This window comes from Stegostoma tigrinum, chromosome 9 (assembly GCF_030684315.1).
Source record: "Stegostoma tigrinum isolate sSteTig4 chromosome 9, sSteTig4.hap1, whole genome shotgun sequence".
Taxonomy (NCBI): domain Eukaryota; kingdom Metazoa; phylum Chordata; class Chondrichthyes; order Orectolobiformes; family Stegostomatidae; genus Stegostoma; species Stegostoma tigrinum.
Window position 1 is genome coordinate 40,350,824 of NC_081362.1, and position 15,356 is coordinate 40,366,179.

Sequence of the window (15,356 nt, forward strand, 5' to 3'; positions counted from 1 at the left end):
CTCATAGAGGCAAATTGAGTGTCTCTGATATCTTACAAAAGCTGTAAGATGAGTGACCTTGAGGAGAGTGCTGAGAGGGGATGCTCAAATTTGCACATTTATGTTTCATCTCTTTGACTATCATATTTGCATTAAGAACCAATGTCTAACACATTTGAGGAAACTTTTTATAAGTAGGGAAGATGGAGACTATGTTTATAGAAGATGTGAGAGGCTTTGAAAACAATGCAGGCATGATTACAGCATATGGCAAGATTGCAGGGAGAGGATTTGACAGCATGGGCAGCAGCAGTTTGGAATTTGGCTTTCTGGGTGATTCTTTCGGGAGACCTTTTGTCAGGTCAAGTCAATCAGGAATAGGTGCAGGGAATGCTGGAAAAATTCAGCAGGTCTGGCAGTATCTATACAGAGAGAAACAGAGTTCATGGTCTCAGTCCATTTTGACTCTTTTTCAGAACTGCCAGACTTGCTGACCTTCTCCAGCACACTCTGTGTTAGTTTCAGATTTTCAACATCTGCGGTGGTTTTCTTTTATTCAAGGAAACTAACAGGAACGAGCTCAACAGTGATTTTAATGCCTACTGAGTTTTAATTGCCATTTAAATTTATAGAGAATAATATCGGAATGTAAAATCACTGTTTTATTCCATCCAATCACACCTGTTTCCTGACAGGCAAGTTAGGTTAAAAATAGAAGTTGCTAGAAACGCTCAGCTGGTTTGGCAACATCTGTGGAAAAAAAAAATCAGAGTTAATATTTTGGTTCCAGTGACCCCTCAGAACCGATTCTGAGGAAGTGTCACCGGACCTGAAACATTAACTCTGATTTTTCTTTGCAGATGCTGCTAGAACTGCTGAGCTTTTCCATCGACTCTGGTTTTTGTTCCTGATTTACAGCATCCACAGTTCTTTCTTTTTTGTTTTGAAAAGTTAGGTTAAAACTTGTTCTTCCCCCTTATGTCTGGCAGCAGTTAGGAGAGATTGTGGCTGAATGTTATGTTATGGAGACCTCCCAGATTCTGCATTACTGGAGGCTATAGTTCATATGTTACGGGGCCACAATACCAATGAGCAAGATTCTAAATCAACATTAAAAACTATAGATACAAAAGGCCAGCAGGTCTGACAGTAAGTGTGGAGAGAGAAACTGGTTCTGGTGAAAAATACTTACCCCTCAACTGTTAATCTCTTTATGTACAGTTGTTGTCTGATCTGATTAATTTCTGGTGTTTTTTGTTTTTATTCCAGATTTCCTGCATCCACATCCACTTTGCAAAGCTAGTCAATAAATTTCCAGATTAGCCAACAACAAAAATGCCCTAGAGTCTGTCCTAAATCTCTCTCAGCCCAGCGTTTCTTGTCAAGTTGTTCCAAATTCCAGGCTCATTCCATTAGTACCCCTCAGATCCATAAATACCAATACTGTACACCAACATATTGGCCCAAATCTTCCACTCTGGATCAGAATCCTATTTCCAATCACTTACCTTTCCAAGAATTTTCTGGCTTTACTTCCAATGCAGGATCCATGACAACAGAAACAGCCCAGTAAACAAAGCAGCTGCATTGAGTAGATCATCGCCCCTCTTTCTCGCAACAACTGTTATATTATGGGAAGTAAAGTTTAATGATTCCTAATTGTCTGGAGAAATTAAATGCATTAAGTAAATAAGTGAGGGAAATGGGTAAATAAGAAAGTAGAGTCAGAGATGCATTAGGGAGTGAGATGCTAAGTATGTGAGACAGTAGGATGCTAGGGGCACTGCTGATAGGAATTATAGCAGGTGGGTAGATAAGAGAGTATCAGGTGGCTGAGGGATATGCTGGCAGGTTTGTGGGAGGGGATACAAGTGGCAGATGGGTCATTCGAGTTTGGGGTGACAGGTGGTTGTCGGAAGGTGTTTAGTCTTCGAGTATTAGCTGTTGGGTTGGATGGTGGCTGGGGAGGTGGATGTCCATTTCAGGAGGCGAGGGGTTCAGATGCTGAGATTGACTGTGCGGATGTCTGCAGGTACAGAGAGTAGGCTCATTCGATATCCATGGGCAGCAGTTGGAATTGGGATATGTGGGGGCACTAGGTGTGTTTGGAAGGTCAGCGTTGCACTTTACCAGTAATTTAAGCAGTTCCTAATTGCACTTGTCATTTCCTGGCTATCTATTAATGTAAGTAAGCCATGGTTGTATGACCTCCTTATTCTGTTCCTTAGAGGTAGTAAATGGGAGTTATTAAATATTTTGAAGTCGGGTGGTCATGTTCATTTTAGACATGGGAATCAAGGTTTATCATGATGTGAGCGTGGACTTTGAAAACGAAATGGATCGGCCATGATCTTAATGAATGACCGAGCAGATATCTGGGGCCAAATGTTTGTCTTTTGCTGGTTTTTCAGGTGTTCGTGCAAGTCAGCACTCACTGAACCTTCTAAATCAGTCAGAGTTGGAGAGTGTTTTTGGAGGTTTCCAGATGTTAGTTAATTGCTTTTCGAAAGTGGCAATGTGGTGAGTTCATGCATTTTTCAGATTAAGTATCAGTCTCTAACCATCCAGAAATCAAAAAATCTGGACCATTAGGACTTATCCCTCAAGATGAACAGTTCAAATGTTGCTAATTCTCAGAATCATATCGTGTGCTACAAATAAGCAGGACTGCCACCTCAGTACTTTTACAAATTGGCGGCTTCTCTCCTTCCACCCAACCTCAAGTTACAAGATCCACAAAAATACTTCTGCTAATTTATAACAACTTCATGCTTTAACACTTCAAGACCAGTTTTTCATTACTACTCGACCACTCAATTCCTCTCTTAGGTTTACAAAACACAGGATATCAACTCACAACTTGGTGTTTCATGCCCATTATTTTGATGTTTATTTGAACCTGCTACTGTCACTTCTGACTTATAAAGACCATTTCATTTTATTTTTCTGTATTCTTGATTGTGGATTGAATTGAAAAATGGACCGTTTTACAACAAAGATTTGTGGAAAAGATTGCTGCATTTTTAAAAATAAACTCACTGAAGCTCATTGTAAGTTATGTTTATACTGCTGCTTTGTTCATGCAATCTAGGGAAGTTGTTAAGAGATGGTCTGGCAGCAGGGAAGTGTGATTCTGCCAGCCAGATGTTGCTGATTGGTTTATGAAGATGCAACCAATTGTATGACAAAGATAATCAAGCCTAACAACAACTGTCTGGCTCCTGACAGGCTGAGCAGCTTTCGGATAAGCATGGTAGTGGCAGAAGCCTAGAGGCTGCTGGAAGAGGTGGATGTATGTCTTCAGTAAAGTATTTAAAGGCTAAAGAGAGACAGTTTATTTTCCCTTACCAGTTGCTGTAGGCTGTTGCCTTTCACTAGTAACTAAGAGACATTGCAGTTCATGTACAAATCGCTTCCGTCTCCCACAAAACAGTGAAAAGAACCAGCAGAAAGGTTAAAGAACAAAATCCAAGCAAGCAAAAGGGATCACCTCAAAAAACCCTGTGGATTGTGGCCATTGAACTGCTTTCCCAGCTTCTTTTTATCACTCCACTCATAATGTCAATGTTTTTTTCATTTGTCTGTAAGTGTGTGCAGAGGGCTTTAGAACGGGATTAATTTTTAACTAGTACAGCTATATATCAGCAGTTCATAGTTGTTTATATGTGGCTACAGTCTATTTCTATTAAATAATGCTTCCTGTTGAGTACAGAAACTTGGTCCCTGTTTCCTTTTGGCATGGATCTGTCCATGGTTTAGGTAAATTAGACACTTCACGTACTTTAAGATTTTTAAATTTGTGATGAGTCCAGGAACAATAACTGCACTACCTGAGTGAGTTTTGACAGTCTTAGTTCCCATAAGAAGCAGGCCTTTCATGAACTGCTGTATATTTACATGGTTTTTGTGTCATTCCACATTTATTATTCCTTTTGCATTTGTAATTTTAACTCCTGTAACCAGTAACTAAGAAGAATTCTCCACTACATTTTCTTTTTAACATGCTTCTGTTGCATTTGCTGCGCTGTAGGATTAAGATGTCAAATATATAGAATTACCACTTAGGTATTTAGACTTCTAAAGGAGAGGCAGATGTTCTCTGGTTTCTATTCTGTGATGGTAAGTTTTATTTAAGACATCAGGAAGTCATTTGGAAAAGTGACCAAAATACATAATTTCCAAAACAAACAACAGTAAGTGCCCAGCCAAATATCATTAGTGTTAATTAATGAAGTGTTCATACTGCACGGTTCATGACAAACAGATAAACAAATGATGCCACTGGTAATTCAGTTTGTGTTCAGTTTAGACTTAACAGGTTTCAGTTTTGTGCTAATGGAAGAATAGTCTCACCCTAGCTGTCAAATCAAGTTTGAGTTGTTAGAACTGTTTCACCATGGCAGAAGTTTTTATTTAGTTTGTGAAGTCTCCAAACCGTGAGTTTGTGTAGAAGGCTTCAGCACTGAAATGAGGTTTAGGCCACTATAACAGAAAAGAAGTTTTAAAACTGTTTCAGTATCTCAAGAAGAAAAATTACCAAGAGTCAATCAAGTAATAAATGAAAGAGTTAAGACAGGAGCGATATTTCTCTTGGACTGAATATCTGAGAAGGATATTGCTGAGAGAAAGTTGAACCTTTGTATTTGTGACATATGTTAATTCTTTTCAAAATGACTTGGGTAAATCCGTAGGTTTTTATCCTTCCATGTAATAAACAAATGCTGTCATGTTTTAAAAAGCAAATCTTAGCAACCTCCTGTGAACAGTTCAATGACCAACTATCAACTGCAAAAAGAAAACATGATCTAGCCAGGTTTCATTCTGGGAATTGACTTTTCCAGTATTATCATCAGCTGGGATCATAACAAATTGAATATCCTCGAAAAACAGTAATGGATTAAAGTTGAGAGAATAATGCATTTTTAACAAAATGTGTATATAGAGCTACTGGACATAAACAGTAGTGTTGTGGTGAGCCATATTACACAGATTGGAATGTTAAAATGGATTGGAATGTTGCTTAGACTTTTCAAAGTTGAAGATAGAACAATGAATTATTTGAAATCTTTTACTAACACTGTATGTTAACACACAAATTGGCAGAAAAAGCGCAGGATATCATAGAATGCAATGCTTAAAAGTAATTGGTGACTATTTGGTCTTAAGGAGGGAAATCTGAAATTGATGTGTCACTTCTAGAATAATCTAAGATTCAACTAGACATGAAAAAACTTGGTTTACAGGAGGGAAAGAAATGAGAAAGATGAGAAGAGAAAAGGATGGAAACCAATGGAAAAGGGAGAAAGAGATAGAAAAAGAGAACTTGAAAATAAGAAAGCTTAAGTTAGAAAATGAGATAGAGAAATTGAAAGAATTGGATTTAAAAAGTTGGATCTTCAAAGAGAGAGTGAACATAAGTAACACGACTAGAAGCAAGACACAAGATTAAAGTAGAGGTGAATAAAGAAGTAGTAGCTCAGAAGATGATTCTGATTCAGAGGGATATAATTTAACAAGTAGTCTATGGTTAATGCCTAAATTTACAAAAGCGAGAAAGATATTTCCTGTAATTATAAAAGGTAACTGGGAAGAGGAAGTGGCCAAAGATGTTTGGACCTTTAATGTTGCAGGATGTTTTAACAGGTGTCATTGTGAATGTGAACACTAGTTTGTCAGAAGAATAATCTGCGGACTTTGAAACTGTATATGAATTTATCCCTGAAACTAATCAATTCAAACTTAAAGAAAATTAATCAGACATATTTAGAAGAGAAAAAGAACTGTTATGAACTTACTCATTCCAATCAATGAAGTTAAAGAAAGAAATGTTATGCTTGTGGGGGAAATCATGACTACCTAATAATTTCAAAATAGTATTGAAATAAAGCTTGAAACTGAAGACATGTCAGGCTACTTAATAAAATTAGAGTCCATGGTGTTGAAATAGTATATTAGCATGGACAGAGGATTGGCTAACTACTAGAACTCAGGAATTTGGAATAAGAGTGCAATTTTATGATAGCAGCCTACAACTAGCAGAGTACATGAGAGTGGCTGAAAAAGTCTACAGAAGGATCTGAAGAGGTTAAGTGAGAGGGCAAAAACTTGGTGGATGGAATATAATGTGGAAAAATATGAGGTTATGCACATTGACAGGGAGAATAGAGGAGCTGAATATTATTTACCTGAAGAAGGACTCTGCAGAAAGTTAGAGTGTTGAGAGATTTGAGGTCCTTGTGTATAAATCACAAAAAACTAGTACAAAGATTCAGATAGTGGGGAATGCAAATGGATGTCACCCTTTGTTTCAAAGGGATTGGAGTATAAATGTAGGGAAATCCTGGCACTAGTCAGAATCCCAGCTGGAAAACTATGAGCAGTTTTTGTTCCCCTTATCAAAGAAAGATATACTGGAATTAGAGACAGTAAAGAGAAGTAAGGTCTGGCTTGGGAGACCGATAGAGAATGTAACAGCCCATGGAAACCAAGAAAATTGGGCAGTTTAAATGAGTGGCAGAAAGCAAAAGGTGATAATGTTTTTGTGACTGGAAGTCTGCACCTAGCGCAGTTTGGTACAGATCAGTGTCAAGCTCCTTTCTATTTGTTGTTTGTATAAATGGCAGGTTTGAATGAAGGAGGCTTGATCAGTAAGTTTGCAGATGATACAAATATTGATGGTGTTGTAAATAGCGAGAAGAACAGCTTTAGGTTACACAAGGATATATATTGGCTCACAGATAATGGGAACTGCAGATGCTGGAGAATCCAAGATAATAAAGTGTGAAGCCGGATGAACACAGCAGGCCAAGCAGCATCTCGGGAGCACAAAAGCTGACGTTTCAGGCCTAGACCCTCCTTCAGGCTCTGATGACGGGTCTAGGCCTGATACGTCAGCTTTTGTGCTCCTGAGATGCTGCTTGGCCTGCTGTGTTCATCCAGCTTCACACTGTGTTATCTTGGGTATATATTGGCTGATCAGTGGCAAATGGAATTCAGTCTCGAAAAGTGAGGTGAAGCACGAGGGCAGCTCAAAAAAATGGTCAAGGAGATGCCTGACAAATGGTAGGATCCTGGGAAGCACCAAGGACCTCAGTGTCCATGTCCACCACTTCCTTAAGATAGCCAATCAGGTCGATAATGTGGTTAAGCAGACATATAGGATCCTTGTCTTGATTAGTCAAGGCACCGAGTTTAAGAGCAAGGAGGTTTTGCAAGAACTGTACAAAACCGTTGTTAGGCCATAACTGGAGTATTGTGTGCAGTTCAGGGATCTGCATTATAGGGGGGATGTAGTAACACCAGAGATGGTGTGTACAGAATTCACCAGGATTTTTCCTGGGCTGGAGAGTTTCTTACGAAGATAGATTGGATAGACTGGGATTGTTTTCACTGGAGCAGAGGAGAGTGAATGGGGAGCATGATCGGGAAGTATAAAATTTTGAGGTGCATACGTAGGGTAGAAAGGAAGGAACCTTTCCTCTTGGTGGAGGGATCAATGACCAGAGAGATTTTAAACTGAGGGACGGGAGATTGAGAGGGAATGTGAGGAGAATATTTTTTCACCTAGAAATGGTCGGTATCTAGAACTCACTGTCTATCAGGGTGATAGAGGCAAAAACCCTCATAACATTTAAGGAGTCCTTAGATGTGCACGTGCAATGCCAAATCGTACAAGGCTTTGGGCTGAGTGCTGGAAAATGGTATTCAAATAACTGGGTGGTTTTTGACTATTGAAAATTCGAAGGCTAAAGGACCCTTTTTTGTGTTAGAGACCTCTATGACTGTACGATTCACTAGGCTGATCCTGGGTATGCAGGGACTGCTTTAGGAAGAGAGATTGAGCAAGTTGGGCCTGTAACTATTTGGATTTTAGAAGAACAAGAGGAGATCTTATTGAAATATACAAGATACTTAAGGGACTTGATGAGATAGATGCGGAGAGGTTGTTTCCCTTTATGGAAAAGTCTAGGAGCAGAGAGGATAGTCTCAGAATAAAGGATTCGCCATTTCAGACAGAGATGCAGAGGAATTTCCTGTCTCTGTGGGGAGTTGATCTGCCCATTTCTTTATTACAGGGGATTGGATCATGAAGTACATTCAAGGCTGGCAGCAAAGTGAAGATGATGATTATCAGATCAACCACGATCTCATTGAATGGCAGAGCAGACTTGATGGGTCACATGGCCTGTGTCTGCTCCTACTGTTTATGACCTGATATCGATATCAATGTTCCCAAAAGTAGCAGTTCTGGCAGTTAGCTATGGTATCTCTCACAAATATATAGATGTAGGATAATGGTCATATGGGAATGTGCAAGTAAAATGAACATAAAACCTGGGGATGAAAAGGTATTAGTTTTAAAGAACAATATATGGACATCAGTTACTACTGCCCTACCAGTCTACTGTCAATCATCGACAAAGTTATCGATGGGTTTGTTAATAGTTCTATACAGAAGCACTTGCAAAGGAATAACCTGCTCACTGGCACTCAGTTTCTGTTCCACCAGGACTGCTTGGTTCTGGAAAAGCTCAGCAGGTCTGGCAGCATCCGTGAAGGAAGAAACAAAGTTAATGTTTCGGAATCGGTGACCCTTCCTCAGAACCCAAAAGGTTAATTCTGTTCTTTCCATCACAGATGCTGCCAGAACTGCAGAGCTTTTCCAGCAACTTTTGTTTTTATTTTTCTTCCAGATTTACAGCATCCTCAGTTCTATCCACTTGATTCTGACCTTGGTCCAAGCATGAACAAAAGAACTAAACTCCAAACGTGATCCAAGATTGACTACTCTTGACGTCAAGGCAGTATTTGATCAAATGTAGCATAGAGGAGCCCTAGCTAAACTGCAGTTATTGGGAAGTTGGGGAAAAGCTCCCTGTTAGTTAGACCTGGCACATGGAAAGACCGTGGTGAATGATGACGATCAGTCATCTCAGCTCCAGGACATCTCTGCAGGAGTTCCACATGGTAATGCCCTTGGCCCAACAATTTTCATCTGCTTCATCCATAACTTTTCCTCCATCACAAGATTAGAATTGGAAATATTCACTGATGGTTGCACAATGATGAGCACCCTTTTGCCAATTCCTCCGGTACTGAAGCAGTCCGTGTCCAAATGAAGTAAGATGTGGACAACATATATATTTGGATTACCAAGAGGTTACTAACACTTGTGACTCAAAAAATCACTGGCAATTTCTGTCTCCAGTGAGAGACATTGATCATTTTCTTTTACCAGTTAATGGCATTACCATCATTGAATTCCTCACTGGACCAGCCTCTCAAATAGAGTGACTACAAGAGCAGGTCAAAAGCTTAGAGTTCTGTAATGAGTAACTCACCTCTTGTCTTCCACATGTCTGCCTGTCCATCATCTGCAAGGCACAAGGCAGGAGTGATGGAATAACCTGGTCTAGATGAGTGCAGCTAAAGAGGTTTGACACCATCCATAACAAAGCTGCCCGATGACTGACATCCTGTCCAACACTTACAGCATTTATTTCCTTCACTGACTCTCAGTGGCAGCAGCATACCATCTGTAAGATGTACTTCAGTAACTCACCCAAGCTTTTCCAAACCTGAGACCAGGGGCGGCACAGTGGCTTAGGGGTGGCACAGTGGCTCAGTGGTTAGCACTGCAACCTCACAGCGCCAGACACCCAGGTTTGATTCCAGCCTTGGGTAACTGTCTGTGCGGAGTTTGCACATTCTCCCCATGTCTGCGTGGGTTTCCTCTGGGTACTCCAGTTTCCTCCCACAGTCCAAAGATGTGCAGGCTAGGTGGATCGGCCATGCTGAATTGCCTGTAGTGTTCAGGAGTGTGTGGGTTGTGGTTCTGGGTGGGATGCTCCAAGGGGCCGTGTGGACTTGTTGGGCCAAAGGGCCTGTTTCCACACTGTAGGGAATCTAATCTAATCTAATCTAATATACCACCTAGATGATCAAGGTCAGCAAGTGCATGGGAACCCACCACCTCAAGCACCTCTCCAAGCCATACACAACACTGAAATGGAACTATTCCTTCATTGTCGCTGGGTCAAAATCCTGGAACTCCCTGCAAAGCAGCATTGTTTGTGTCCTGATTCAAAGAGTCTAGCAATTCAAGAAGACTGCTCACTACTAACTTCCCCAAGACAATTAGGGATGGGCAATAAATGCTCCCCTAGCACGCAATGCCCATATTCCATAAGCAATTTTTATAAGAAGAGAAAGACTAGGACCTAAGATGATATAAAATTGTGATACATTTTGATTCTAATAAGACTGGATACACTAGCCAAATTATTGGAAGTTAGGTGGAAGACTGATTGCAGTAGTAGGAACAATTAAAGAAATCACTAGGAAAGGATGCATCAGGAAAGAAAATGGATATTAAAATTGCGGCAGCAGTACATGTGAAGGATGTTACCTTTGAATCTACTAGGAAAGAAGAGAGTCCTCAGGCCAGTCAAGAAAATACTTCCTCAATTATTGATTAAGACTAGCAGAAACTAGAGGTTCTGAATATTTTTTTTCCAAATGTAGGTATCTTATTCTTCAAATCAGGGAGATAAACCAAAAAAGATATTGAGACACACTGAAGCATTACAGTTGCTGATGTCAGTTAGTTTTGCAGAGTGGTTAATGAGGGTGAAAATATTAATTGGAGGTGTACTTGGAGATTACAAACCAATCATTACATAGAGTTTGATTAAAGAGTGATTTAGTTAATGGGTAGGCTGTCAGAGTCATGCAAGAAATTCTTAAATGAGGAAATAATTTTATCTTTGGAATAATATGGCTGGTTCAAAAATACTGGATTCTTCAAGGATTGTGGAACAATAAACAGAGAAGTAAAAGAAACAGATACCATGGGAGGAACATCCTGGATGATTTCCAGACATGGCCTTGACTAATTCTACAGACCTGTAGAATTAGACAGGATCAAGAGGAACCTATGAAAATGAAAGTTGACTGTGGGCCCTTAATGAACTTTAAAGAAAGACAAGATTTCTGAAAGGATAAAATAATGGATCTTAAAAGCTATATTACCAACATGAATGATTTTAGCAGCACTGAATTATTTATAGGAGGTTAAGATAAAGATTGAACAGCCAATCAGATATTTTTCACACAAACTAAATGCATGCAAACAGAAATATGATAGTGAAGAAAGAAATACTGATCTTGTCTGGCGGTGCAGAATTTTGATCTTACATGTCCAGCAATTCTGCAAAGGCAGTTATTTATAGGGACCACAGCCTATTTTTTAAATAGACTTCATGACCGAAATCTCTAACACTGGAGACTGCAATAAACCGGATTGAGTAGAGTGCAGGTTATGTGCTGCTTCACCTGAGAAGTATATTCAGGCCCTTTGATACTGAGGAGGGAGGAAGTAAATGGACAGGTGTTATACCTTCTGCGGTTGCTGGGGAAGGTGCCATGTGGCTGAGGCAGGATTTTGGGAATGAAGGAGGAATGGACTAGGGTGTGTCCTAAGGGAGTGGTCCTTGCAGAAGGCTGATAAGGGAAGGAAGGGGAATGTGTGTCTGTTGGTGGCATCTCACTGGAGGTGGCAGTTAATAATCCTCTGGTAGTGGATGTTGGTAAGATGATAGGTGAGGAAAAAGGGGGACTCTATTGCTGTTGTAGAAGGTTAGGGAAGGGGTAGGGGCTGAAATGCAGGAGATCTGTCAGACCCGACTGAGGTCTCTGTCATCTACGGTGATGGGGAATCCTCATTTGAGTAAGAAGGTGGATATTTCAGAGGCTTCCTGGTTGAAGGTGGCATCATTGGAACAGATGCAACAGAGACAGAGGAATTGGGAGAATGGAACAGAATCTTTACAGGAAGCAGGGTGTGAGGATGTACAGTCAAGGTAACTGAGAGAGGTGGGTTTGTAGTGTAAATTGGTGGCCACCCTACCTCCAGAAATGGAAAGAGATGTTGCGAAAGGGAAGAGAGGAATCAGAGGTGGACCAGTGAAGTTGATAAACCTTTCCAATTCCAGACCAGAGACAGAAGCAGCACCAATGATATCGTCGATATACCAGAGAAAGAATTGTGGATAGTGTGCAGGAATAGACTGGAGCAAGGAATGTTCCACATACCTGACAAGGAGACAGGCTTAACTCTGGCCGATGTGAGTGCCAATGGCCACCCCTTTGACCGGAAGGAAGTGAGAGGATTTAAAATGAAGTTGTTCAGAGTGAGGACGAGCTCAGCCATGCGGAGGAGGCTGGTGGTTGGTGGCGATGGTTCAGGAAGAAACGGAGGGCCCTGAGATCATAACTGATGGGAGATAAACATAATAAGGGATTGCATGTCCATGATAAAGAGACGGTGACTGGAGCCCACAGAGTGGAAGTTCTGATACTGATATAAAGCATCAGAGGAACTGCAGAAGTGAGTGGACAAGGGGGAAAAAATAAATCATTTGCAGAAAGCATGTGACTTAGTAAGTGCCCAGCCAGAAATCTGCAGATAACCCTGCATTTCCCATGGCTATCCAACCTAGTCTACATATCTCTGGGCACTATGCGCAGTTTAGCATGACCAATCCACCCAGACCTGCGCATCTTTAGATTGTGGGAGGAAACTGGAGCCCCTGGAGGAAATCCGTGTAGACACAGGGAGAATGTGTGGAGTTTGCACGGACACTCACCTGAGAGTGGAATCAAACCTGGGCCCCTGACATTGCGAGGCAGCAGTGCTAATCACTGAGACACCGTGCCACCCCTTTTCACTTTGTTTTTTTTTGCTCTGGTTGGCCTTCCTACATTTATTTCATCTTGCCGTGTCCATCTTTTCGCACTGTATCGTTCTTGTTAGAGAGCAGAAGACCAGGAAAAGGGACAGAATTAAAGACAGTGAATCTGAATACAGGGAGCATTTAAATCAAAAGGGATGAATTGACAGCACATGCAGAAACAAATAACTACAATCTGATATCAATCACAAAATGGCTACAATGTGACCAAGGCTGGAATCTGAATATTCAAAGGTACTTGACATTTTGGGAGGACAAGAAGAAAGGAGAATGTATTGGGTCTCTTTTATTTAAAAAATGAACTAAGTACATTAGTAAGAGATTATCTTGGTTCAAAGGTGCATGATATAGAATCAATTTGAATGGAGAAAAGAAATAACAAAAGAACCAAGTTGCTTGTGGAATAGTTTATAGGCCCCGCCCCCAACCAGTAGCTGTTCTGTGGGTTTGAAAGAAAGTTACTGAAGTAAGCAGGACAAATTTTAAGCTTCCTATGAATTGGACATAAAATCAACAAAGGTAACCAGGAAGATAAGTCCACAGAGTGTGTTTAGAACAATTTCTTTGAACAATACATCCTGGAACAAAATAGGGAAAAGGCTAAATTAGACCTGTCAAAGATAGGATAGGCATTGTGTAATGGGACTGAATTAATTAATGGCTAGGTAATAAAAGAGCCTCCTGATAAAATTGCACATTCAATTTGAGGTTGAGGAACATGTGTCTAAAGGGACTAACATAAGTGTTTAACCTTAAACAAAGGCAATTACAGATGCATAAAGCTAGAGATGGCTAAAGTGCACTTGGAAAATGGGTTAAAAGGTGGAATGGTAAAGAAACAAGGACATGTTGGATTGCAACATGCATTCTTAAGTGGTTACAGGATAGTAGGTACATTGGTTGTAATCTTCTAAATTCTGTAGAATCTGGAATTGTCCCGATTGATCGGAAAATTACCGTTTAAGCAGCCCTATTAAAAACAGGCAGAGACAGACAACTGGAAACTGTAAGCCGTTTAACCTGAACTCCATCACTGGGGAAATGCTGGAACCCATTTTTGAAGAGGCAGTAATAGGGCATTTAGAAAATCATAATATGATCAAATAGAGTCAATATGTTTTTGTAACAGACAAATTGTGTTTGACTAATTTACTAGAGTTCTTTGAGAAAACGAAGAGCAGAGTGAATAAGAGGAACCAGTAAATGTCATGTATTTGGGTTTCCAACAGGCATCTGATAAGGTGAAACATCAAAGACTACTGCATAAAGTGATTTTGAAAAAAGATTAGTTAGTTTACTGGAAGCAAGGAATCATGATAAATGAGTCATTTTTGATTGGCAAACTATAACTAGTGGAGTGCCACATGGATAAGTGTTGGACCCTTGACTTTGCATTTTATATTAATGATTTGGGTGAAGGAACCAAATTTATGGTAGCTAAATTTGCAGATGATGCAAGGCAAGCAGAAAAGCAAAGAGTCTGCAAATAGATATAAATTGGCTCAGCAAATGGACAAAAATTTGTTAGATGGAGTATAATTGAGAAAATTTAGGTTTGTCCACTTTGGCAGAAAGTATTCAATCTATGGTCTGACTATTGTCTTGAATAGTTTTAGTAACACCTGCCATTTGCATGCTCTATCCCCTTTGAAATAAAGACTGGTATTTCATTTGCCTGTTGAACTAGTTTGTTAGTTTTTGTAATTCGTGGCCAAGGACTCCTAGATCTCTCTGTTCTGTACATAGCTTTCTCCATTTAAAAACTGTTCAACTGTTCTATTCTTCCTGCCAAAGTGCACAACCTCGTATTTTCATGTCCCATCTGCCGTGGAAATGTGCCATAATGTGTTCACACATGTTGATGAGAAACAACTTCATTCACCATTTTGAGGAAAGTACTCTGTTTTAACCAAAGGGAATAATACAACCTTTGCTAAAAAGTGCAGCCGTTGCGGGGGTGGCTTTGTCCTGAGTTGGCACAATTCTTTATTATGCACTCTGAGTAGAAAAGGGAAGACAAATTGAACCTTTGTAGTAGCAGAACACAGGGCAAACAGATAACTTTAGAAAAAGTTTATGGTGCAGTAAACTGTTGTCTTACAAGTCAGCACTTCCAGGCTGTACAGTGAAGTGACACAATGATTGAAAGTGATTCTGATTGAAACTGACCGTGTACTTGGAAAATAGGGGGAGAAAAAGCAAATGAAATAAAGTTTGGATTATGGTTTTCACGCAGTTGGTATAAAGAATCCTAATTTAACTTGATGTAGTTTTGTTCTTCAATCTGAATTTTCTTGAAATGGCAAGTGCTGAAGGCAAATTCAGAATGTGGAAATTACATAGCAGGTTCTTCTGTATCTGAAGAAAATATTTTTACCTTTGGAATTTTCTGGTGACAGTTTGTTGTTGGTTGCAGTAACGCAGTTTCCTTTTTCGAGTGTTGTGTTTTGTGCCATGTATTTCCAGAATATTTTGGTTCTTTTCCAAACTACGAAGAACTAGGAATCTGACAGTAACAAATGTGCTATGTTAAAGTTGTGTAGCTGTGTCGAACTCATTTCCCCCATCTGCCAAACAATACTCATTAAGTTAGAGATAATGGGAACTGCAGATGCTGGACAACCT

At 40.0% G+C, this 15,356-nt stretch overlaps 1 protein-coding gene across 6 annotated transcripts in view; it reads left to right on the forward strand.

Annotated features, from left to right (window-relative positions):
* The window catches only part of pde10a (phosphodiesterase 10A), a 479,754-nt gene that overhangs the window by 400,898 nt on the left and 63,500 nt on the right, over nt 1-15,356 (forward strand). The window lies entirely within an intron of this gene.